The following is a 25862-nucleotide window of genomic DNA, read 5'->3' as shown; positions in this document are numbered from 1 at the left end:
TTAAAGCTTCCTACAGTCTGGGGCACATAGAGATCCTCAGCAAACACTTGTCTACTGATGATTACTGTCTAGTCAGCAGTGAGTTTGTATTACTGCTTATCACGCACAATACTAAGTTGCATATTTCTCTGTACCCTTCTCAGAGCTCCGAACTGGAGTCTCCATTTACTAGGAATTCAGAGACTATTCCTTAGTGAATTGAAAAGTCTGACCAAGTCTGGTCTGACAACAGATGACTAGAACCACCTTCTCTACTACTTACATTGTAGATGACAGCGTCATTCAGCAGTCCAAAGAAACTTGGTGACAGCTGTTTTTTCACATGAGTGATAATATTTTCATCTCTATTCTTCTAAAATAAAGGGCCAGTGGACTGTTACAACATAACAACAGCGTGAATAAAACTACCAGCGGATGGCAATTCTTTCCTTGTCACCCAGTCATCACTTCTGCTATATACAACCATTTCTTTGCTTTGCCTTTCTAAATGTGCATTTTGCAAACCTGAGATTAGGCTAAAAATTTTAGTGGCAAGCGGCATACTTACAGCAATTCCCATGATAATAAAGGTTTACAAATAAGACCACCGTAAGGGAGACAGGAAAATGGATACTTACAGCAGTAGTGAGAAAGGAAACATGTAAATTATCTGTTTTTATCAAAATATGTTGTATGGAATAGTAATGCTACAAGGTGCCTCCGTGAGTAGTTTTATGAGCAAATGAATTTGGGAAAAACTTCAAATGGGCCCATCTTGAAAATGGGAAAAATATGTTTTTGATAAGGAAAATATTCAACACAACCATCAAGGTCAGTAAACCGCTTTTTTCCTCCAATTGGCAGTCAGCAGAGCACCCCCAGCTCTCTCCTCCCCTCCTTCTCTGGGCTCCTCTTTTGCCCTGCACATGCCAAAATGCCACATATCAAAATAATATAAATTGCTCCCCTTGTGTGTGCACAGGGCTCAGACCTTGGGAGATCACTCCTCTCTGAGCCCACCGGTGTAAAATTAGAACCTCAACACTCCAAGACCTCCGAGTGCTGCTTAGTTCTTCCATCAGAGATCCAGTCCAAGTTTTTCAGGTTTTTCTGTAACATTTTCATCTCAAAACTCCAAACAAAATTGCTGCAGTTTTAAAAATATGATATAGTTTGTCTCAGAGTAAAAGAGATTGATAGCTTTCATTTATATCTGGGTTTTCCTTCCTTCCTAAGCAAAAGGAAGATTCTCAGCCCCTCCCAGTAGGCAGCACCCTATAACTCATTCCAATCAATAAAATGTTAGTGGGTGTGACGTGTGTCACTCCCAGGCTGAAGCAGGGAAAAACTCCTGTGCAAACTCCTCAATTCTTATGTGGAGATCATGAATGCCCCCCGATTATGAGAGAAGAGCCAGGCACTGGGAGCATCATTGATCTCTAAGACACCACCACATGGAAGCCGGCTGCCCTGCAAAGTCCCCCAGGACTTTGCCATAGGACTTTCCGTAAACAAGAAACAAATCTTTTCTCAATTAAATAATTAGTATTTGAGAATTAACTTGTTACCATAGCACACCTATCCTACTATGCCAAGCATTTTCTAAAGTCAATGGACCATAGAATTCTTTATTCTCATAAGAATAATTGATATTGCATAGAAAATGACAGGGAAACACATAGGGAAACACTATCCTATCTAACATAGAGTTTTCCCAGGAACCATGGCTCTAGATTTTGAGATTCCTTAAAAAAGCAAATACACCACAACCTGCAAGACAGACAGGGAGAAAATCCAAAGTGCCAACTCAAACGGAAAAGAAAGGTGTTAGACACCAGATAAGTGGGCTGCAAATCCAAAACAAAGAGTACTCTCTGCTTTTGTCCTCCTCCTAAGTTTCTCAATGTTGTAATTCAAATGTCTCTTCCTTCGGCAATACATTTTGTAAACATTTTCTGAATGTATCCTAAGAGCACTGCATGGCATAAGACAAAATCTGTGATTCACACTGTGCCTCCTTCCCTGGTTACTCATCCCAGTGGGCAATCTTTCCTGAAGAGGCATGCATTGCCTGTTTCTGTCTCTTCACATTTACTTTAAGCAGTCTGGGATTGATACCTATCCATTCAGTTGCAGAGAAAAGGCTGGAAACGTCATGGGTTTCCTACACCCCCCCATAATAAGGTCACCATGCTCGGAACCCAGAACCCCAGGCTTGGCCATAGCTGACTAAATCACGACCAATGTGGGAGCCAAAGGTGACTGTGGCAAACCACAGGGGTCCTAGAGACTTGTGGGGGCCTGTCCCAAGAGTCCTTCCTGCAGGGATGTTCTTTCTGTATTGGATTCCAACCAGAAACCACTAGACCTTCTGTTTTGAGAATCCCAAAAGTCATAAGACAGCCAAGTAAGTGGGAGCAATACAACAAGCAACTGCAATCAGAGTGGAAGGTGGGATGAAGACAGGAGACAAGAGTGTGGCAGAGTCATAAAAGTCAAGCTTGTTCAATAGCGAAAGATGTATTGAGTCAATAATCTGTGAATCCTGAATGACGGTCCAGGTCTCCATGGCTCCTTGCCGTGGCATCACTAAGTCAGGTCCCTGGATGTTCTCACACCTCCTCTTGGTAACCCGAACTCATCTCAGCTCCTTGGACCTAAAGGAGCCCAGCCAATACTTATCAAACTCATATTCCAAGTTGCTTGAACAGTGACTGGGTGCTAGTCATTTTATTAGGTCCTCCACAGGGTAACCACAGAGCATTGTACATATAGTAGATGCACAACTCATTCATTTCAGGAATATTTACTGAGATTCCCACTAAATTTCAGTTACAGGCAGCACTCAATGAGGCAGAAAGGTTCCTGGCTCTTGGAATTCATACTGTAATTGTGATTTTAACTCACAGACTTGATTAGTTAAGTGGGAGGAATATATTAAGCACTAATCTTGGCAACACATGGACACTATTTTTATGTGGAAGGCAGGACATAAGATAACTAAACACCCATTTGTGCCAAATGGAGTCAAAATCCACCTTCTCAAATAACTACCATTTAGTGAGCTCCTACTGTGTGCCAGGCACACTACAGGGTGCTTACACATGCTCTCTAATTTAATCCTCCCATGAGTCCCAAGACAGAGATGTCATCATTCCTAAGTCACAGATGAGGAAATGGAGGCTCAGAGATTTTAAAGAACTTGGCCAAAGCCTCACAGTATGTGAGCAGAGTCACAATTCACATTCTGTTTTTCCTTGGCTCTTTCCAATTCTAAGTTTGCATTCTTCCCACTGTGCTACACTTAGGAAGAAAAGATGAGCTTTTTAGCCAGGGAACAAAGTGGCAGCTGGGTGGAAAAGCACACTGTTGTACTGTATTTTCACTGTGCAATTCACAGTAATCTGACAGCAGATTATTTTCCAGAATAAGCTTCTCATATAGCAAGGAAAGAAAAGTAATTACCATATGATTCCACCTCTCTCTTTTTATTTTGGCATGGCAGAATAAAAAAAAGGAAGAAAGAAAAAAGAAAAGGCAAGATTATACTGAGTAGTGTTTTGAAACAATTAAAAATATTTACTGGAGAGTATCTTTGTCTCATTTACTTCCTTCAGTAGAAATAGGTTCAAATGTTCACCACAAAAATATCCCTACATACTGTCCCTAACATCAATTTCTATCCATTGTTGGAAAAATAAAACAAATCTATGAAAATCCAGTTATTCTTTAATTGGAATTATAAAATGTGACACGTTTATATGCTCTGATAATGTTGCAAAAAACTAAGCATTGAAAACTGCTGCAGTTATTATTTCTTCAAAGGAGAAAATATGTATTAGCCTTTTTTAGAAGTCACTGTTGGCCACTTATAATAATTCTACTGCATGACATTTAAATGTTGTAAGAATAATAATTAATAACCAGGATATAGTTCCGTATTTCTATTGTCTGAATGGTGAGCTTATTTTCTGGTTTAAAGTCTCTGAGGTATTTTTAGAAGCTGCTGAAATTGCTAAGCAATAACAAAGATAAAATATCACCAACATTTACTTGGCAGTAAAATTCAGCAATTATTTGGCAATAAAAAGGAAGGAGGTACTGATACATGCTACAACACAGATGAATCTTGAAGACTTTATGGTACATGAATGAAGCCAGACACAAAGGTCACATATTACATTATTCTATTTATAGGAAATGTCCAAAATAGGCAAATCCATAGAGACAGAACATCTATTAGTGGTTGCAAGGGGCTTGGGGGAAGTGGTAGATGGAAATGGGGAGTGACAGGTAAAGGGTACTGATTCCTTGTGGGGTGATGAAAATATTCTGAAATTGATTGAGATGATGGTTGCACAACTGTGAACCACTGAATTGGACACTCTAAGTGCTATAGTATGTGAATCACATGTCAATGAAACTACTGTATTAAATAAAACTCATTACCAATAGTGCCCAATGGCAGTCTTTCCAGCAACCGCTCTTCTCAACTTTGGTACTGAGACCACATAGCTCTCTGGCTCCTGAGATGTACCAGGGTCCCACCACAAGGCCTCTGCATGTGCTCTTCCTGCTGTTTCCAGTGCTCAACCTCCACCCTTCCACCTCTGCTACCTCTAACCCAGCACACGCTGCCCAACCATCAGATACCTCTCACCCCTGAGCATCAGATTGCCACTCCCTCATGACAACAAAAGAAGCTTTCTTGACTCTCCAGAAAAATCCCTGCAAAACACTCACAATCACCTTGTGCACCTACACATTTATTCAGGCACTTTTAGAGTTGTTTCTACTCTTGCTTGTTCCTCCACCTGGTAGCACAACACTTGGCATATAATCCATGTACAATAAATATTTCAGAAATGAACTAACTTTTTTGTCATACTTCTTTTAATCATAAAAGGCTTCCCTCTCCTCTGTTTTTCTATCAAAGAAGTGTGATTAGAATTTCTCGTAAAAACTTGGAAATAAACTGTTTATTCAGAGATGTACTGATGGAACCATGGGTATTAGCCAAACACAAAACAGATTTCTTTGAGAAAAATAAATGCTCTCAAGGAAAATAACCAAAAGAATTGCTAAGACCATTTGGGGCTGAAGGAAGAAATGCTTTGTTTTTATCTGTGTTGTTTTCCGTGCTGGTTTGCCTTTTGCTTTGCTCCAGGCACACTCATTCAGCAAGTCCCTCAGAGGACCCGCTGTGTAGGGGACGGCACTGTGGTCAGGATCACAGTGGGTTCAAAGGCAGTCTCACAAACTGAGTTCAAGTTCAGCCTCCTTCTTAAGGTACTAGACTCAAGCTTCAGCTTTCCCACACATGGAATGAGAAGAATCATACCTGGCTCCACGGGGTTGTTTTGAGCACTAAGTGAGGTATGTCTGTAAAGCCCTTAGAGCCTGATCGGGACCCAGTGAGGATGATGGTAGTGGCTCCTTCTGAGTCAAGAAGCCAGCAGGCTTCAGGTACAGGGGATGGTGGTGAAGAGACACCCATGCAAGTAATTATAATTCAAGATAGAAAACAATCTCATCACTAGGAATTAAATCCTACTGCTAACCTTCACAAAAGTTCCCCAAAATAAACAGTTAAGAGCATTTTCTACCACAAACAGCACTATTTGTAACCACTAGAAACAACGAAACATATCCTTTAAGACAGGATCAGTTAATTAAATTATGGCGTGCCCATACGATGTGATAGAATGTGATCATTAAAAATATGAAGCAAGCTGTTTAAAAACTGAGAAACAGTGAAGCCCTCTCCACAGCTCCCTCAATTTTCACTAAGGCTTTGAGTTTTGTTGTTAATTAAGGAGAAAGAAGCAATGGTATTCCTTGTTTATTCTTCAAAACCATTCAACGAAGACATGTATATTAAAAAATGAAGAGGAGCTATACATACTCCGTTGATATTTAAAGATCTTTCAGATACATTATTAAGTGGAAAGAGTAAATATGCTATGTACAACATAAACCCTATCTTGTATATGAAAATGCATAAAAATAAGAAATACAGTAGGTCACATCTATTTGAAGGAATCAGGAACTGTTTTACAGTGGGTTTGGACAACCAGAGATGGAAAAGTTGAGAAGGGAATTTCAGGCTGAGGAAAGAGGAGGTAGAAGGGCTTGGAGGTGCACATGAACAGGGAAAGTTAAGTGTGTGCCTCTTCTAGAAGCAAAGTGTCTGAGAAGGTACACAGGAAGCAGGGTTTGATTCAACACAAGAATCAGGCTGATTGTGAAAGACTTTACAGGGCAGATCGAGGACCTTGTCTTATAGGTGTTGGAAAGTCATGGAAGATTTGTTAAGAGAGGAATAATATGATCAGAGTTGTACCTTAGGGTGGTCATGTGGAGGGGTATATAGTGCAGTGTGGAGGGCTCAGTGAATGAAGGAGGGCAGTTAGGATGGTACCCCAAGTTGGCCCATTCTTCCTGTGCATTTTACAGCTGCCACATCAATACAGCTTCAGTTTTACTACCTGACATGAAGTGTTTGCTGCTTTTGTATGAAATAGGTCATATGAATGGAGTCAGCAATTCCTTTCCAAAATCCTGACAGAAGTTCTACACACCCCAAAGTTACTTATCTCCATTCAATAATAAAATTCTTGGCAGATATCATTCTTCAAAAAAAATGTTAATTTGCCTGTTAAGTGAAAGGAAATGAGATCATTAAAGCATCTCCTTAAGTAATGCATTTCAAATGAAAGGTTTTTTTAAATCTAAGGAAAAAAATATCAAAAGTTAAACTGAAATATCCGGGGGAAGCTCAAATTAATATGTTAATTCTGTCAGCATTCAAGATTCTGAGACCAAGCCTGGAAGTAAGAAAGTGTACGGTGGTGATTTATTGCTCCCTACTCATAATTTTAAAAGTTTGTTGAAATCACAACATAAATGTATCAAGTGAAGTTTCCACCACTCTTTCAATGTGAAATATGCAAGTATTATAACTTCTGTGTTATGTTTTAGAGATGGCTTATTATATACTAAGAGCCATCAGTGACTTTCACTCAGTGTGCCAACTGACACTGAGATATAGAAATAGATGATGGACTAGTACATAGTAATTTTGTCTTTACTATGACAAATTTAATGTCTTTCTGTGGATATTATGTATTTCCATGTCTGATACATTTTTTCCATAAAAGAACAATGGATCTTTTGAATTAGAGGTAAATGAAATTTCATGGTTAAAACTCACGAAACTCTTGGATAAACTATGCAGCATTAACTGCTAAGACTTCTGTTTCCTGCTTATCTGTTACCACTTGAGAACCTGCTGTCAGTGCCTTGCTGAGGAAAAAGAGTAAATGTATGTATGAATGCTCAAGTAGGTCCACAAAAGGGGAATTTGCCATGATGGGTAAAGTAACGCATATTCCAGCCTACCAGGAGTTAGACAGTTTTATAGTCTTTGTTTCACAGAACATAGTTTTGTGCTCAACACTTACTGTGTGAATGGAAGATATTTACTGTATGGATGTGGATGGATAGATGGATGATGTAGACAGGGATGGAGGCATGATTACTATTCTACTCTATGGGTGTTCATTCCCACTAAAAAGAATTCACCAATATACACATACATAAACTTATAAAAATAGGCATATGTTTATGAAAATCAACAGTATCTGTGAAACCCATTTGATATTTGTATATAATATCTACCTGTCTTAAAACATACACATACTAAAACACCTTTAGATATAGCTATTTCTACATTTATTTTAAAAACATTAGGTTAGAGATCGAGTTTAAAAAATATATGAATGCTAACTGTGTGGTATATTATAGGTAGTATAGGTATTTATTTTTTAATTTATTTTCTTATTTATTTATATATATATTTATTTATTATTTTAACACATATTAGCTGATGTTGGCTTCCTTAATGGTCTTAACATTCACAACTAGGGTCTTAACATTCATTTAAATGAAGACATGAATGTCAAGAGAAAATACTGCAATTAATTTTGTTTGTATTCTTCAGTGCAATAAATGCTATATAAAAAAAGATATAAAAGGCATAGAAATAAGAAAAAACAGTATGAATGCATTCCTAGAAAAACATTTCAGTTTTTGACATGTTACTCCAAGAGAATGTAACAAGTTAGATGTTTCCCAATATCTGTATAAACCAGCAGTTGTCTTATGCATCATAAATAATAAGACATTTAACAGTAAAAATATTCCAATTATAGTAATAAGTACATATTTAGCAATGTCCTTAAAAGACACATGTAGAAACATCACGGAAAAAATTAGAAAATTTCAATATATGTAAAAAAAAATGAAACCATACAAGTTCTAGAAGAAAACATGGATGATTTCTTTATAAGTAGGTATAGAGAAAGGCTCCCTATTTATGACTCAAAATTCAGTTGCAAGAGAAGAAGAAATTGCTCCATGTGAGCATATAAAAATAATAAAGATTTTTATGTATCAGTTATATCTCAATAAAGCTGGAAAAAAAGGTTTTGCATGAAAAAAACAATAAAGTCAAAACAAAAAATTAGAAGATATTTGTAGCAATAGCCAAATTATTATTTTTTAAACATTTATAATTTTTAAATATTGAGGAAATAAACAAAAATGTTATAGAAAAGGCAAAAGATATTTTACAAAAAGATTTCAAAATGCTTCTTAAACATACAAAAAGATATTCAATTTCACTTCTATAAGAGATATGCAAATTTCTCAACCATAAGATCTTCAAAAATTCAAAACTTGGCAATATAGTTTATTGGTAAGGCCACAGAAAAACAGTCACTCTCATATACTGATGGTGGAAATTCAAAGGCACCATCCCAGTGGAGGAGAATAGGCACATGTATCATACACTTCAAATTGCTTCTACTATTTGATCTGGCAATCACATATCTGAGAATACCCCTGAACATACACCTCCAACAGTACAAACGTACATATGCTCAGGTCATTTATTACAGCATTATGTCGGTGATTATCTTAAGTGCCCAAAGTAGGGAATCAGTTGAACGAACTATGGTGCCTACACAAATGGGGAACCCAGCATCCATAAAGCAGACAGGAAGAGCTCTATGGACAGCGTGGAGAATGATTTTTCTGATGAATCTCAGTGAACAAAGCAAAGTAGAATAGATGATATGGTTGTATGCAGCATATGGTTATATAAAAGAGACAATACAGCATATAAATAATCTGCTACCTTTGTGTAAGAAACAAAGGAAAGTAAGAAAACATATGTATATATGCTTATTTTTCCACAAATAAATAGAGGAAGAATACATCTGAAACCAATGAAACTGATTACCCATCAAGGGTTGGGGAGGGGCTGCAGGTTAACAAGGATAAAAGATGGAGTGACCACAAATAAGGTATACTTTTGATTTTTAGAATCATGTTAATATTGTATGTACTCAAAAAAATAAAATAAAATCAACAAGGATGGAGATAAAACCCAAAACTAAATACAAACAGAAACAAATAAACCCAAGTGCATTTTAAATCAATAACAACAACATTGGAGAGAGCAAAGAGAACAAATCCAGGTAACTTCTAAACATATCACTTTGACATATGTCTTCATCTAGTGAAAAAAAATGACAATCAAATATTGAATTCTTTTGAGATCTGTGTTTACAGAGGTATGGATCTGACTATTTTATGTGTATTGTGGACCTGAGCAAACAATGTGTTGATGTGGGGATACGGGTTCTCACTGTGAAAGAAGGGAGGCTAAAATGCATGCAACAGGAAAGTGCTAGCATCTCTGTTTTGTTTCAAAAATCAGATTATTGTACTAGAAGACACAGTGATTTGTCAATGTAAGTTAGAAACCTTTGCGACTGAATTTGTTTTGAAATATGTGTTTTTTGTTTTTTGTTGTCTGCTAACCAGGATTAAGTGCAATAATGCCCCAGTAGCGATGAGCCACCCAGAACGCAGATTTTGGTTGTTAAATACCATTAAAGAACCAAAGCTCTTTGAAGAAATGGCAGTCTGTAAAGCTGGAATCTCTTGTGCCAGAAAGTAAGAAAATGCATGCTCAAAGGATGACAGAGATATATCAAAAGGACACTGTCAACTAGCTCCAAATGGCCAAATCTGAAATAAATTTAACATAAAAAAAATTAGTCTTAAAGATATTTTAACCTATTGAATACGTAAGAATCCATGGATCCATACTGAAAATAAATGAATATAATTAATAAACAAATGAGGGAAAAGTCAGGGCTCTTTCTTGTTTAGAGCACCAACTGATAGATTATTTTATCTTTGAGAGCCAACTGAGAAATGCAGAGGGAGTGGGGGAGTGAGAAAATCACCATTTTGCTAACAAGTGAAGGTTGGTTCAGGTCAGAATTATCATGGATAATAGTCTCAAAGTATCTCCTCAAAGACTGCATCTTGGGTGCAAGGGAAAAAGGAGTGAATATCCAGTGGAGAAACTGGAAGGTATTCTGATTAGTGCCACTACTAACACCATCCCTAAAGGGCAGGCAGACAAGCCTGTGCCCAAAGATGTGATACCCTGGGAAGAACGCAGCACTGCTTACCTTGCATTCTAACTGAAAACTCGTAACTGAATCTTTCTTTATGAGGAACCACTTTCAAGCCTCAATGCAGAACACTACAGAAAATAACCGGTCTGTATTCATCAAAAAATGGCAGACTAAAGGAGACTAAATGTACAGGACAAATATACTGATCCAGATTAGGTCATCAATTGAAGGAAAAAATGCTATTAAGGATATTATTGGGACAACATTGGACAAACTGGACTAAATTGAAATACAGACTGTAAATTAGATAAACAATTTACAACTATGAAATTTCCTAAAGTTGAAAAATTATATACTATGATTATACAGGAGAATAAACTTTTTCATAGGAAGTAAACATGGAAATATTAAGGGACGTGATGTAATCGACTCTTAAGTGAAAAATCTAAATAATAAAAATAAATCATAACATTTTCTCAAACGAAAAAATAATAGTACATATATGTGGACGAAAAAGTAAATGTGGCAAATGTTAAAGAAAACTGAATCTGGATAAAAGGTATACAGGAGGAGTTCTTCATACTATTCTTTTGAACTTCCTGTAGATGTCAAATGATTTCAAGTTTAAAAAAAAGGATTCTACATTTCACTGGAAGAAATAAACAGTACAAGTCAAGGAAACTTTCAAAGAAAGGAAGAGCAACAGGGAGTGTCATACTCTACCAAATATTGAATCTTATTTTTTAAAGTTACAGTGTTCTATTACTCCAAGGACTGATGTACAGATTAAGGGAATAACTAAAGGCCCCAAAAGAGACACTATAAGTATGTTGAAGTTGGAATTTCTCTTTGCAATGAATTCATATTTTCAATAAGTAACTCTGGAAAATTTTATAAAGATTTGAGAAAAAAAGGTCAAAGTAGATTCATATCTCCTAAATAACCAAAATATATTTCAGGAACAAGTAAGTGAGCATAAACCAATGAAAACATACCCAAGCAATGAAAGTAATTACTGAAGCACAAATATTAGGAAACAGGCATGTCTTTTAAAGAATAAGGACAAATGATGAAACTATTATGGATTATATTAATTATTCTGACACAGAAACAAAAGAGACCAATGGAAATCAAATGAGTATTTTCTTAATTGAATAGATACAGGTTCAAATTCTTGCTCCCCTGTATATGAGCTGTGTGACAAAAGCATAGATCACTTAAGGTCTCTAAGTCACAGTTCCTGATTTATGGTATGTTGAAAATACAAATCCACAATCCATAGTCCACAATTCTGAAATCAAAAGCTCTGAAAAAAATTTTTCAGAATTTACTTGGCAGCAAACCTGACCTGCCATGAACTCACCTGGTGGTAAAACATAACCTGAAGCAGTGTGGGACTCTATTTATTTCATTTAGTATGATGATGTATGTATTTCACAAGTTTTGTTAACATTAAAAATGTACATTTTGGATGACAAGGTGCTGCCCAATATCCCACCAGGATATGTACATTGTACTACCTTTCTAAAATAAAAAAAGAATTCTAAATTCTGAAACACGTCTGGCTTGAAGGGTTTGGATAAGAGATTTAAGATTGGAAACCATTATAAGGATCTAATATGTAAAGTGTCTACATCAACATCTAGAATAGATGCCCAAAATAATTTCTTTCTCCATCTTAATCTCTTACTTTAAAATAAAGCCACTGTGGTAAAGATGCATAAAAATGCATATTTTTAATCATTAAACTTTTAATGTCTTTCTTTAAGATATGTGGGGTAATCACAATTCCCATTTAGAAAAGAAATGAAAACAGAGCATAATGAAACTGTATCAATGGGCTATAAACATAACAAGCCATAACAATATAGACAGTTAACAGCATTTTCTGAAAAGGGCAGTAATGAGCAGGAGTTAAGAACATGAGGTTTGGTATCAGGCAGCTCTGGGTTCAAGTCCAGTCTTTGCTTCTGACAACTAGTAAGTTACTTAGATAATTAAGTTATTTTTACTGAACCTCTGTTTTCCAAACTGTAAAATAGGTATTAGAAGTGGACTCCATTCCAAATTTGTGCCAAAGATTAAGTGAGATGATGTATGTAGAGCGCTGAGCACAATGCTTGTCAAATTACTCTGTGGCAATAGTAATAACTTAATAATTGAATCTGGTCTTATTACAGATTAAAGTTGCAGTTGACTAGATACTGTAATCACCTAGATTCACTACATATCAACTATCTAAAAAATAATTCCAGTTCTACATTTGATTATGCATTGAGTAAAAATATATTTACAAAGTTAATTTACACATTCATTGGGTTTTAACACTAACAAACAGGTTGTAAGAGCTGCCCAACATGTTCTGACATGCTTACAGCTATGGGGCATATTCTCACACTAAATTGCAATTTTATAAATATTTAGTCTGTCAAAAGCCATGAAATAATTACTGTATTAGATTTCCAACTGTTAAATCTTAACCTGAAGATTAAGATACCATGTAATAAACACAGAAGCTAATTGCTACTTTGTGTAGAATTCCTATAACACCCCCAAAGTTAGGATAAGTACCCATTAATTCATTCCATCCAAACTTGGGGAAAATTAAGAAACAAATAGCACACATTTGATTTTACACATTAGCACATTTTAATTAAATCTCTCATAGTCTACAAAAATATATGTGGGTCTAATTAACTAACCCATCAAGCTTCTAAGTGGACCAAAGAGTAAAATATCTGAACTTTAGTAAAGCAAGATCATTAAAGAACATTTGCTAAAACTTGTTTGAGTCTATAAGGAAAACAGGCCTTATTGTTCATGCTGATTCTTGGCTTTCTGCAAATACACATTCTGACTTAGAAAAGACTGAGGATGTTCATTTCAAAGGTAGTGGACTAACAATACAGAAAGTTGTTAGCCTATTAATAGACTTTGATTCAAAAGTTCCAAAAGATATCAGAGCCATAACTCAAAGAGTATAGACTGGGCCAGTTCTAGAGAGCAATGAAAGTCTGCCAAGGAAAAGCTGGCGATTCTTAAAGATCAATGTTAAAGATAAGAGTCTGAACAAGTAAGTGGATTGTTGGCAGCATCTGGAGCAGTCATAAGCTGCTAATTCTTTTATTTAAATAGTTACTGAATGTCTAAAGTGTGCTAAGCACTGTGCCAGCAATGAATATCCAGGTGGTCTGGGAGGAGGGATTTTGGGGGCCAATTCAATGGTCCCCAAACATTTTTAAAGATCTGAGCTAGGAGGCCAAGGACTAAACACACAGTCATGAGAGGTGCAGTCCGGTAGCAAGGAAATAAACTGAGCCCCCTGGCCAAGGTCCTACAGAGGTGCAGGTATGTGGAACAGCAAGGATCAAGCAAAATTAGCATTCTCAGCTGTGAGGACTGGAAGACTGACAGGCAGGTCAACTGGGCAAGGCATTATAATGTTTGTTTGAAATCCACAGCATAATTTTTCCTGTGTGAAAGCGTCTACAAACATACATATCCCATGATAAAACTAATATAATAATCTAGTGATGGTGTTAAAGAACCTTCCCTGTTCTTTTAAGTGTTTTATAGGAGGGAAGGTATATGTGGTACATTTTCTACCTCGTGCTGAGCAGATCTGGCAGTGAGATTGGAGATACCTCTTTCTTCTCTCCAGTCACTGGCCAAATATCCAATATCCACAGGAGTTTCAGGCTGACCTCACAGCTACCCTCCATTCCAATTTTCTTATGACCCTCAGATACCTCTAAAAATGAGTGAGGTACAATTACCAAAATGTTAAAAACACAACACTTGTATAAACAAAGAGTGAAAATATTCTGAAAATTTAATTTCACTCACTAATGAGAGGACAAGATGGTTGTTCTGGGTTGAATTGTTTCCCCCAAAAATGATACACTGAGGTCCAAACCCCCAGCACTTCAGGACGTGACCTGACTTGAGAGCAGGGTCGTTGCAAGCATCCTTAGCTGCGACGACGTCATGCTGGCGTGTGGAGGGCCCTTGATCCACCAGGACCGGCATCCCCCTAAGAAGACAATCTGAAGGTAGAGGGAGAATTGGCAACGGACAGCGAGGCAAAGGTTGTAATGAAGCAGCTTCAAGTCAAGAAACGCCAAGGATTTCTGGGTGGCCACAAGAAGCTGACAAGAGGTAAGGGAGGGCTCCCCTTCAAGCTTCAAAGCGAGCATGACTATGCCAACACCTTGATTTGGGACATGGAGATGTGGCTGTGGACCATAGATCCGTGATACAATAAAGTTCCGTTGTGTTATTCCAGCCAAGTGGTGGTGATTCCTCACAGCAGCCTGAGGAAACTATTACTGGGGAAGCCGGCTCAATGAGCACCAGTGGCACTGGGTATGTGCTGTGACTTTAGGGAAAACAACAACAATGGAAAGGAATCTTGGGATAACATTGTTAAAGATACAAAACTGGTTTATGCCCTAGAGGGCAGTTAAATAATTACCTTAGGGGAGAGAAACTCTCTCTCTTGGACAAATGTCTATAAGTTAATGAGTAACTTCACTAAGTCTGAGCTTAGGACAAGTCAAACAAGGGTACATTTTCTTAGATAATTCAAATCCATGGGAGGCCCATTAAATAATGTACCACTATGACATAGCAAAAGGACTAACTCCTTACTCCCATCCCTGTTACCTAATTCCCATGATGTGTAACAAATTTTTTTGGCAATTCCCTTACATGCCTGCCCAACTTGATTTTGGTTGTTTTTTAGCATGCTAATCTGGCCACTCCCTACCTACCTGCTGACTGTTTGCAGATGAAGATGCCAACTCTGTTCTTGCCCCCACCCTGGTAATGATCAAGTTCCTCCCTTTTAATACAATGACTCCCAAACAATTCCATCCTACCACTCAGCCTGATTGGAGGCTCAGTGAGATGCAGCTCACTTCAGTAAAAAACAAGGCCTGGTATAGAATCTGGAAGAAGGTTCAGGCAACTTTCATGTGAAAACTTAATTGCTTTGTTTTTCTGTGACACATTACAAAGGTGAAATGAAATATTTTCCTAAGTGGGGTTTGCAGGTTAAGTCCACACTGCCTTCCAAGAAAAGAGACAGAGCTCCTACCTTGCTAAGGATTTAGACTCAAGGTTTAATAGGCCAACAAGGTCTGCTGTGACCACAGAAGGAGCAGCGTGGGGGTATATTCAATTTACCACCAACAGTGGCAAGAGAACTTACCATGCAAAATGGAAGCTGGTGCTGCACAGCTCTGCAGGTTTCCTGCCATGCCAGGGGTCAACACTTTACAGACTGGGGCAGGGCCCCCAGCGATCCTGGAAATGAGATTGGGACAGGTAGTGGAAGAGGCAGTTGAAGAGGGTTCTTAGAATAGAGGCTATTGATCAACCACTATGAAACTATTTATACTTTAATCAGCATGCCCCTGCTACATGCTGGGCCCTGAGAAAGATAAAGGCTGAGCAGAAACAGAAAAGGAAATGACTGAGCAAAACTAAGAAAGGAAAAGGACAGGCTTCCCAGATTCATCCAGGACAACCAGGAATCCAAGAGAAAGAAAGGTATTAGGTTCTTGCTTTTGGACGTTCGGTGTTGGAGCTACCCACCTCACATGTACTTCTGGTAGTTGGAGAGCACAAGTTTGAGAACCACTCATCTGGAAGAATGGTGGACGACACCCTAGGACAGCAGATTTCCATTTTAAAGCATAAAAGAAAATGGAATCCATTCATGTATATTTCCTTTTTTTTTTTCCTCCATCAGGCAATGCAGTTCAAATTAAAGGGTGAACATCTAAGAATACATTTTTGTATTTTATCTTGGGGTGGTGGAAGTTAGGGAGACGGATTTCTCCTTTCTAGTGTTAAGTGAACAGAACCAAATTTTTCTGGCTCTCAGCTTTGGTAAATAGTTAGATACATGGCCCAGCTCAGTAAAGTGGTGCAGTTTCATTTCCTGGGAGGAAGAGAGGTTTAAATCCAGGAGACAACTCATTTGTAACAAGCTTGCAAGTTCTCGCCAGAATGCAATAACTATCCACCAGATGCTTGAATAAGTCAGTGAATGAAAGAAAGGCTTCTGACCTCAAATAAAAAAACTAAAGGGGTTTGTCACTTTGACATTGGTTCTGAATTCAAAATCAATGCTAAGACAGAAAATGCCATAATGCATATAAATGCTGTTCAGTGACCTTCTTTAGAAAATGGAGTGAAATATTAGCAGTCACTGTATGAGCTTGGGTCCTATACACACTCAATAGGGATCCTTCATTCCAACAAGAACAACAACATAGTGATAATAATAATAGCCCCTCACATTGCTTGAATGTTTACTCTGCACTAGAGATGGGGCTGAGGGCTGTCTGCATGCTCTCAATTCATCTGCACAGCAGGCACGAGAAAACTTACCTTTCTTACCCTGGCTTTGCAGTGCAGATATGAGGGATGTACAGATATGAGTGGATATGTAACTTGCCATTAATGAATGGAAAGGCTGGAGTCCAAACCCAGCCCATTTGACACTAGAGCCATGACCTTCAACACTGTTGTGCCATCAAATCACTTAATAGCCTAGAAATAAATGCGGGGGCAGGGGTGCACCACCTAATAATGCATCCTAGACTGTGAGTCCAAGAGACAGAGTATGCCAGAAAAGCTGCCTCTGGCTTTAAACACAAAACCGAAAAAATTGAAGACTTTTCTTGAAAGCTACCTAATTTTCATTTTTAGTGTGATTTGATTTCCTTCCTTAAGATCTTTCTTAATTCTGTTAGAATGCCCTCAGTGAAATGTAGACTTGGCCGAAGCTGCGCTAATGCAGGCTGGAAAGCAAGATCAATCGGAAGCCCATTAGAAGAAGGATGGAGGGGAAGCGGCTGAACACAGCCAACGCCAAGAGAGCACTGTGATCTTACTCAAGGGTTTCAGACATCTTCAGTGTCAGTTGCTTCCTGAAATGCTGTAACTCTAGAGTCAATTTCCCATTATCCACCTGTGAATTCCCCACTCTGCAGATTTATCTGGAAGCCTCTGAAGCTTTATGCCTAAATGACTTCAGTCTCCATGCAGCCTCCTTCAGAGCTGCCGCCCCCTCCTGCCACCCCTGGATGGAATGCCAGCTAACTAGGCTCCCTAGTGCTTCCCCTCACTCCCTAGTCACTCCCCACCTGGAAAGCAATAGTTTGTCTTTTACCTGTGTATAGATGGGTGCCACAACCGCCCTTCCAGCTCCCTGTGCTCACAGAATCAAAGGCAGGAATAGGCACAATCTGGGAAACTGGGATTAATTCAATTTGGCTGGAGCAGAGAATGTATGTATCATTTTAAGACATGGGTGCATTCACCCAGTTTATAGAGCATTTGTATACATAAAAATGGTTTAAAAATCATCTGGAAAGGTAGCAGGATAGAAAAGTCTGAAAGAAGACCTAGCACTTATCTTTCTTTCCTCAAGACATAGAGTGGAAGAACTGAAAGAGCCGGGGCTTTGCAGTAGAGCTGATCTGGACTTGAGTGGCGGTTCCACCACAAAGTGGCGGGGTGACTTTGGGCAAATTACTACTTCTTTCTGTCACTTTCCTAGTCTGCAACAGAGACAATCCTAGTACTTCTCTCTTAGGAGTGGCTGTGATTGCACAAGAGATAACATGCGCAAAGCACCTCATATAGCAGTAGGAACACTGCAGCTGCTTGGTAAAGTGGAGGGATCACCAGTGCACAGGACGGTGAACAGCAGCAGCAGTTATTGCTCATAGTGAAGCACTGGAAGTAGTAGCACTTTTGCAAAAAGGAGCAAGTTCCAAATGGCAGATATATTTTGAATGAGAGTTACCCCCAAAACACAAACAGTATGCTTAAGAACTGCATGTGTTTGTATATATTCAAAATATGCTTTGCCTCTAACTATCCATATCAAAGAGCATCTTACCCTGAAATAAGAACTGGCATAGCTAATTAAGATGCTTTCCATTTACTTATTCTTTGAAGATACTAATTCAAGAGAATTGCTTAATCTTCTTCTTTCTTAATCTATTTAAGCATGCAAAACATAAACAGACTTCCCTGAGACCCTAATAACATGAAATATAAGATAAGGCCACTTGCTATCAAATTAAAACAAAATCTATGTTTCTATCTTTTTTCCTAATATAGTGACTAATGGAGCCTTAACGCTTTGATCTTCCCCTTGAAAAATATCAAAACATCTTTAATATGCAAATCAAGGCAAGAGCTTGTGGGGTCATTCGCAGCAGAGCTTTTTTCCCCCCTTAAAACAGTAATTGGAAAATCTATGGGGGCCCTGAGGATCATTACTTTAAAAATAATTGTACTGCTAACAAAAATCCACTAGCTTATCCTTAGTCACATTTCAAAATGAAATTTAGATATTAAGTAGTATTGATTTCAACTCAAAAGCTGCTTGGACCGCCTCTATATCAATCCCCCTGAGTTGGAAGAGTATTGGTGGAAATCATTAAGTCATTTATCTTTTCAAAAACCTCGGCAATATGCCCAGATGTATCAAACACTGAACGAGGCTACTTTTAGTTACCATTTCCATGGTTAACTGACTTCCCATAAACCCTTCAGTCAGGCTTAGCCTAGGTCAGATATCTCTGAGGAGGGGAGAGAAAGAATTTGAAAATACACATCATTACACCAAGAAAGGACTAGTGGTTACCAAGGGGGAGTGGTTGGGAAAGGGGGGAGGGTGATGGGGGGATTAAGGGGCACAGTAATTCATAATCACAATATAGGTTGGTCACAGGGACAGTAGTACAGTGCAGCGAATACAGTTAATGGTTCTGTAACATCTTACTATGTTGATAGATAGTGATGGCGCTAGAGGGGGTGAGGATATAATAATATGGATAACTGTTGAATAATATGGGTAATGTGTTGTGTATTTGAAACCAACATAAGATTGTATATCAATGATACTTAAATAAAAAAAAAAATACACATCATTAGAACTGATGAGAAGCACTTTTCAAGATAGGGGTGGGGTGGGAGTGGTAATTATATTTCCTTCCAAGCAATGGGATGACCTCTAGAACTCTTGTTCACCCTCCCAGGTTTTTTCAACACACACCCCTTCTTTCTCCATTCAACAAATACTTACCTAGCTTTTATCTTGTAGCAGGCGTGCTGCTAGGTGCTAGGATCACAGTGATGAACAAATACAAAGGTAGCACCTACGGAACTGAGAGGATATTGGGGAAGGCAGAAAGTAAACAAATCAACACAAAATTTTAAGTTATAACAACTACTCTGAAGGAAAATGACAATGGAATACTGTGAGAGGAAGTAATAGGGAAACTGATTAGGTGGCAGAGGAAATGACACTGAAGCTAAACTATGGGCAAGCAAGATTTGGCAAGAAAGGAAATGCAGTCCAGGCAGAAGGAAGCTATATGGCAGGAAACTGGAAGTCAGGAGACAGGGCCATGAATGATTCCCCAGGAACGATTTCACCCTGTCATGAGGACTTTTGGGTGAAGACTCTCCTGCAAAGCTTCCTTTACCATGGCAAAGATCACAGAGTTTATTCCAAGTGCAATGGGAATGACTTTAAGCAGAAAGGTGATAGGAGTGAAATAGACAATCGAAATCTAGTCAGAGGGTACAAGTGTTCCATTTGTTTTCTTTTTGTTTGTTTTTTTCCTGGAAAATCTCTACAATGCTGCTTTTCCTCCAGCTGGATGGTCTAAGGCAGTTTTTAATTAAGGGTGGTTCCCCTAGATCTCCTGTAGAATCAGCCAAGATGATATTAAAATCAGAATGTCGCTGTAGATGTATGGAATCAGAATCTTTGGGTACAGAGTCTAGGAAGCTTCTCTTTACAGTAGCTCTCTGAAATGGCTAGGGCGCAGCAGGCAGACCATGTGGAGGACAGAGTCATGAGGAAGCAGGCGGGTTCAGGGTGGGCAGGCATCACAGGGAAGACAGGACAGGAGCCAGCAGGGCATAAACAGGCAAATGCTGGAGATGGACCCAAATGGGAGAGGTGCCTCTCCCCTCAATGATCATGCAAGGAGTAGGGCATTTCGTCCTCAAAACACAGCCTCCAGGACAGCCATCGCATCAGGCTGTGCGGGCTGCCATAACCAAGTACCATGGGACTGGGTAGCTTGAACAACAGAAATTATTTTCTCATAGTTCTAGAGATCGAGATCAAGGTGTCAGCAGGGTTGGTTTTTTCTGAGGCCCATCTTCTTGGCTTACAGATGGCTGTCTCCTTCCTGTGTCTTCACATGGTCCTCTCTCTGTAATGTCTGCTCCCCACTTTCTTCTAAAAAAGGCACCTCTCAGATGAGGCCCCACCAAATTTTAATTAAAATCACCCAATTTTGACTAAATTATCTCTTTAAAGACCCTGTCTCCAGAGTCGCATTCAGAGGTGATTGGGTTAGAACCGCAACATATGAAGTTGGGGTTGGGGTGGACACGACCTCACACCATCTTACTCTTCTTTCACTTCATTCCAAGTTTAGACCCCAAACAGCAAGGGAATATTCCTCTGTCTCTTTGATTTGGGGTCTCAGTGTCAGATAAGCCAGTCCTGTCTTCTGACCTACCTCAGGATCCTCAGAAGAACACAGATGTAGAGGGCCTGACAGACTATACAGTGGTGTTTGCCAGACCCGTCATCCTGAGGAGGTCTTCTGGGTCAGCCGTGTGGATGGGTCTCTCCTGAGTCCTGCCACCCTATATTTATTTTTGTACTTTAATCCAAATAAATCAGTTGCTCCTGCTATTTCTTTACTAATAATGACCTAATTCTCATTTTAATCTATTTCACTTAAAAATGTAACTGCTGGCCAAAATAATCCATTTGTCTAATAGAAAACTAATACTCAGCTCAAGCAAATCAGATGTTCAGTAATACCTCTTACAGAACATAAGTATTTGGAAATTGAATTGCTAATTAACAAGAATATTGTTTAAATAGAAAACATTAACAGTTCGAAACTGAAAAACCGAGGGAGAGATACACTATTCAGACTCAAAGTTGCTCCCAACAATATCAGAGTAAAATACGATTATATCATTTTTCAATAACTCAGTGGAATATGAAACAATTTTTTCTAACTAAAAATAAAAATTTTAATGAGTCATTGATAAGATTTTGAAATTCAGCCAGTTCCCTGTAAAACAAATTAGTACCTATTTTTTGACAGAAAGTAGAGACAGAAACCTTTCTATCCATTCAATTGCATTTTGTTTAGAAGAACTTTTTCCAGTCTTAAACCAATTTATTTAAACAGCTGTTTCAGCTCTGAATGCAAAATGCAGTGGCCTTCCCCAAGTGCCACACATAAGCATTTATACATCAGCTCCCGGCCCATGTTACTGGCATCCAGACACAAGATGATAAGAAGCAAATTATGCCAAATGCCAACCAAGTGTAGACCCTGCAGTTTGCCCAACAAATCCCTTTCCTATGTTGTTATTTAAACCCAGCATCTAAATGATAGGCATCACTTGGATGGTTCCAGTGAAAGCTAACGAGTTGCAAAAGTTTGCCTGAGAACGAGCACTGGTTGCATTCTCAGGCACCAGCTCTCACCCTGTGGTCCTCCAAGTGTGGTCTCTGGAACAACTGCAGCATGACTGCCTGGAAACTTACTAGAAATGCAAATTCTCAGGCTCCAGACCAGACCTTCGGACATGGAAAGTCTAGGGGTGGGGAGGGCAGCCATCTATGTTTTAATAATCCCTCCAGTCGATTTTGAGTCCTACCCATTTCAGAACCACTGGTCTAGTCCAAAGCCAGAGCCCTAAGGTTCCTCAAAGGTACATCTTACAGTGAGGATGGGGATGGTGTGAGGGGTAAGGAGAGTGGGGGAAGACAGAGAAAAGGAAGAAGGAAGGCAGAATGGGGACCCAGGGAAGGAAACCAAACAGGACTTCTTCTAAACTCTTGGTACTGACATCAATATATGTACTTTTATTTGTTTTATAAAGTAGGGCTTTGAATGTGGATTTATTGAAAAAATCATTTTCCTGATAATTTTTAAATTGAAAACAAACTATTACAGGCAGTACTTCCCTTCAAAGAGGAAAAGAGGTGCCTCATGCTTTAGAGGACCTCTGCTCGGCCCTGCTCCGGCCCTGCTCGGACCATATCTCTTCCCACAGGGATCAAGGGATGTGCTCACCTGGGGCCTAGGACCTTCTGCTCTGCTCTGCATTTGAGGACCCAGAACTGCCTGCCCATATATGCCCAAGTCCATTTCCCAGGACTGGGCAGGGGGCGTCTTGCCCTGAGCCATGTTCTGGAGGGTGGACTGTGCCACCTATGGGCAGTCCAGGCTCAAAAGATCCTGTATTGTAAATAATTTTCTCTTTTTTAAAATTTTCAGTAATTTGTAATGTTTTGACATCTTAAACATCTTTCTGGCTGGAGAGAGACTGTCCCTCATAGTGTTAGCCAATTCTTAGAGAGAGCAAAGGGCCAAGTCAGGAGCATGCCTTTGACCTGACAACCCACAAATCTTGAATTCAGACTCAACAGCCTCCTTACTAACTCTTGTACATGGTGACCTAAATCATCCCAGGGCCAGGTGCCAGGAGCCTAGAGACCATGCCTATAGCTTGGAGCTCTCAGAAATTATTCAGCCCAGCCAGTCGTAAACTGTTCACCCTATCTTGCCTTGCCTTTCCTGAGGAAACCCTAGCAGAGGCTTCCCTCTCAGTCCTACATTCTGGTATCTTCCCCTGTGACCCTGTGTAGCATGTGGTGACACCCCTTCTGGGACCTGAGAGTATAACAAACTTCTTCCGAGTCTTATTCTCATTTTCTCCTGTTGTCACACCAAGTTTACAATAGCAAACACATGATATTCTTGAAACAGGGCACCAAATAGCACCTGGGAAGCAGAATCCAGAAATGCCAACTGAGGTGTCCACACGTGGGCATACAAGGCTGCTTACAGTTTGGCATGTGCCCAAGTTGGAAAGAGGAGCCTGTGGCCCTGGCCTGAAGCAACATGCGCCTCCATGTCTGGACTTCAAACTCCAAGGAGTCCAAGGATCTAATTTAGACCTGGATCTTATAATGGCCCTTCAGGTCATTATGAAAGTATATCTGTCAAGGGAGGAAGGTAGAATCTACTCTGTTAACAGTAGATCCACCTGATTTATACCTAGTAGTGGGCCTCCATTTGTGCTTCTGTTTCAAGTACCACAGAGGTTCGGAGAGACCCTGGTTACAGGGTAAGAAAAGCCCATGTGTTCTGGTTAGTTGCTCATGGTGCCGTTTTACTATATTTTATTCATGAAGCAGCAGGACATTCTCCCATCTACCTTCAGGAAGGTCAGATATCTAGAAAAAATGTAAACATTTCTGCATTCCATCTATGCCAATGTACTTTTAAGGAAGGGTAAAAATACTTTTGTGTTACCAAGGGTTTGAGGTCCAGTTCTAATGATACAATCAGTTTTCAGAGGACCTTTGGAGTTCTATTACTGGGGCAGGACTTTGGCTTATCACTATATTATTATTATTACTATTACTATTTTAAACCACTACTGAGATATGTAAAAAGCTGTACTATATAACTCAGTGAGTCTGGGGCATATGTATGCACTCTACAATCATGAAACTATTGCCACCATCAAGGGCACAAGCATATCCATCACTTTCAAGTTTCCTCCCACATCCTTATATTACTATTTGCATACGTGTGGTAAGAACACCTAAAACTTAACATCTTAGCATATTTTAAGCATACAATATAGCATTGTTCCTGTAGGCACTACACTATAGGGGGATCTCTGGAACTCCATTACCTTGTATAACTGGAAGTGTAGACCCTTTGACTATCACCTCCCCATTTTTCTATTCCTGCTGCCTCCCTGGTATCAACCATTCTACTCTCTGCTTCTGTAAGTTTGATTATTTTAGATTCCACATATAAGTGAAGCCATACAGTATTTGTCTTTCTGTGTCTGGCTCATATCACTTAGCATAATGTTCTCAAGGGTCATCGGTGTTGTTGTAAATGGAAGGATTTGCTATTTTTAAGGGTGAGTAATATTCCATTATGCATCCATAGATATATATATGTCATATCCCTTTTTTAATTTTTTTGAGGACTCTCCATACTCTTTTCCATAGTGGCTGCACAAATTTACATTTCCACCAACAGGGCACAGGAACTCTTTTTCTCCTCATCCTCACCAACATTAGTCTTATCTTTTAATAAGTCATTCTAGCAGGTGTGAGGAGATATATTTCATTGTGGTTTTAATTTGTGTTTCCCTGATTATTAGTGATGTTCTTGATAATTGTTGAATAAATGAAAGAAAAACAAATCATTGGAAGAGCTAGCTTAAAAGAATCAAATTTCCCAAATTACACTGTCTATCTTAATAATGATTTCCTGACCGTGCTGCTGTGTGCTGGGGAGGGCACACCAAGACGGACAGAACAGCAAACCCATCCTTGAGACATTTACTGTTTGTGGGTGAGACAAACACACTAACCGATTTCCAATTTCGGGAGCTGGTGAAGGCACAGCTGTTTATCTTCTCTGTTTATCAGAGTCTTTGTCTTTAAAGAAACACTAAGGTTTCTTTTTATCCAGCAGAAGTCTGGGCTCGTAGGTTCGATCTGAGTATGGGATGGGGTAGGAGAGGATGCCTGTCAGTCATGGGATGGCATCAGCAAAGCAGAGACACCACATTGCTATGTGTAGGACTTACTGTTTAGCCTTCTACTACTTTCAGAAGTGTGATCCCACAGCTGAAAATAAGACCTGGTCACTGCTGGGATATTCACTTCTACTGACATCATTAAAGAAAACTAACAAAGCCTGCCCTTCATCCACTTGACAGCCACTGGCCATTGTATGCCTGGCCACTTGGCGATGACAGCAGGTTAGTTGCAAATAGTGTGAGCAGGTGTTTTTACTAAGCTTCGTACAAAATTCCATGGCTCAACAATTACAAAGTAGAAAGACATTTTGTATACACTGGTCTGTACATCACAGGTATTTTCCGGCATGAACCCTGAAAGTTAGTTACCAAATGGCTGGACCCACAATTTAAAGTTGATAAGACAGAACTACATCACAGAGGAAGATGTGCACCAATGGATGAGGAAATAAGTGGATCATATTTTGTGATAATGCCATCAATGAAAATCCTTCACATTTTTCTGATTACAGTGGGAGCCAATAGGAGAACCCATCAAACAGAGGGAAATGGTGCTAGTCAGCAATTTTCTCAGGATACACACATGCAGAATTCTCAATAAGCTTTGCATTGAACTAAAAATTGCCTTTCCTAAGTTATTTCCTTATCTGACAATACAAGATATTCTTAACGTTATTTTTTAAATCAGACCATGTGTAGGTAACAAGACCAGATTTGTCACACCAGATCACATAG

The sequence above is a fragment of the Manis pentadactyla genome, chromosome 2, assembly GCF_030020395.1.
Source record: "Manis pentadactyla isolate mManPen7 chromosome 2, mManPen7.hap1, whole genome shotgun sequence".
Classification (NCBI taxonomy): domain Eukaryota; kingdom Metazoa; phylum Chordata; class Mammalia; order Pholidota; family Manidae; genus Manis; species Manis pentadactyla.
The sequence above is the reverse complement of the archived record's forward strand: the minus strand, read 5'-3'. Positions refer to the sequence as shown.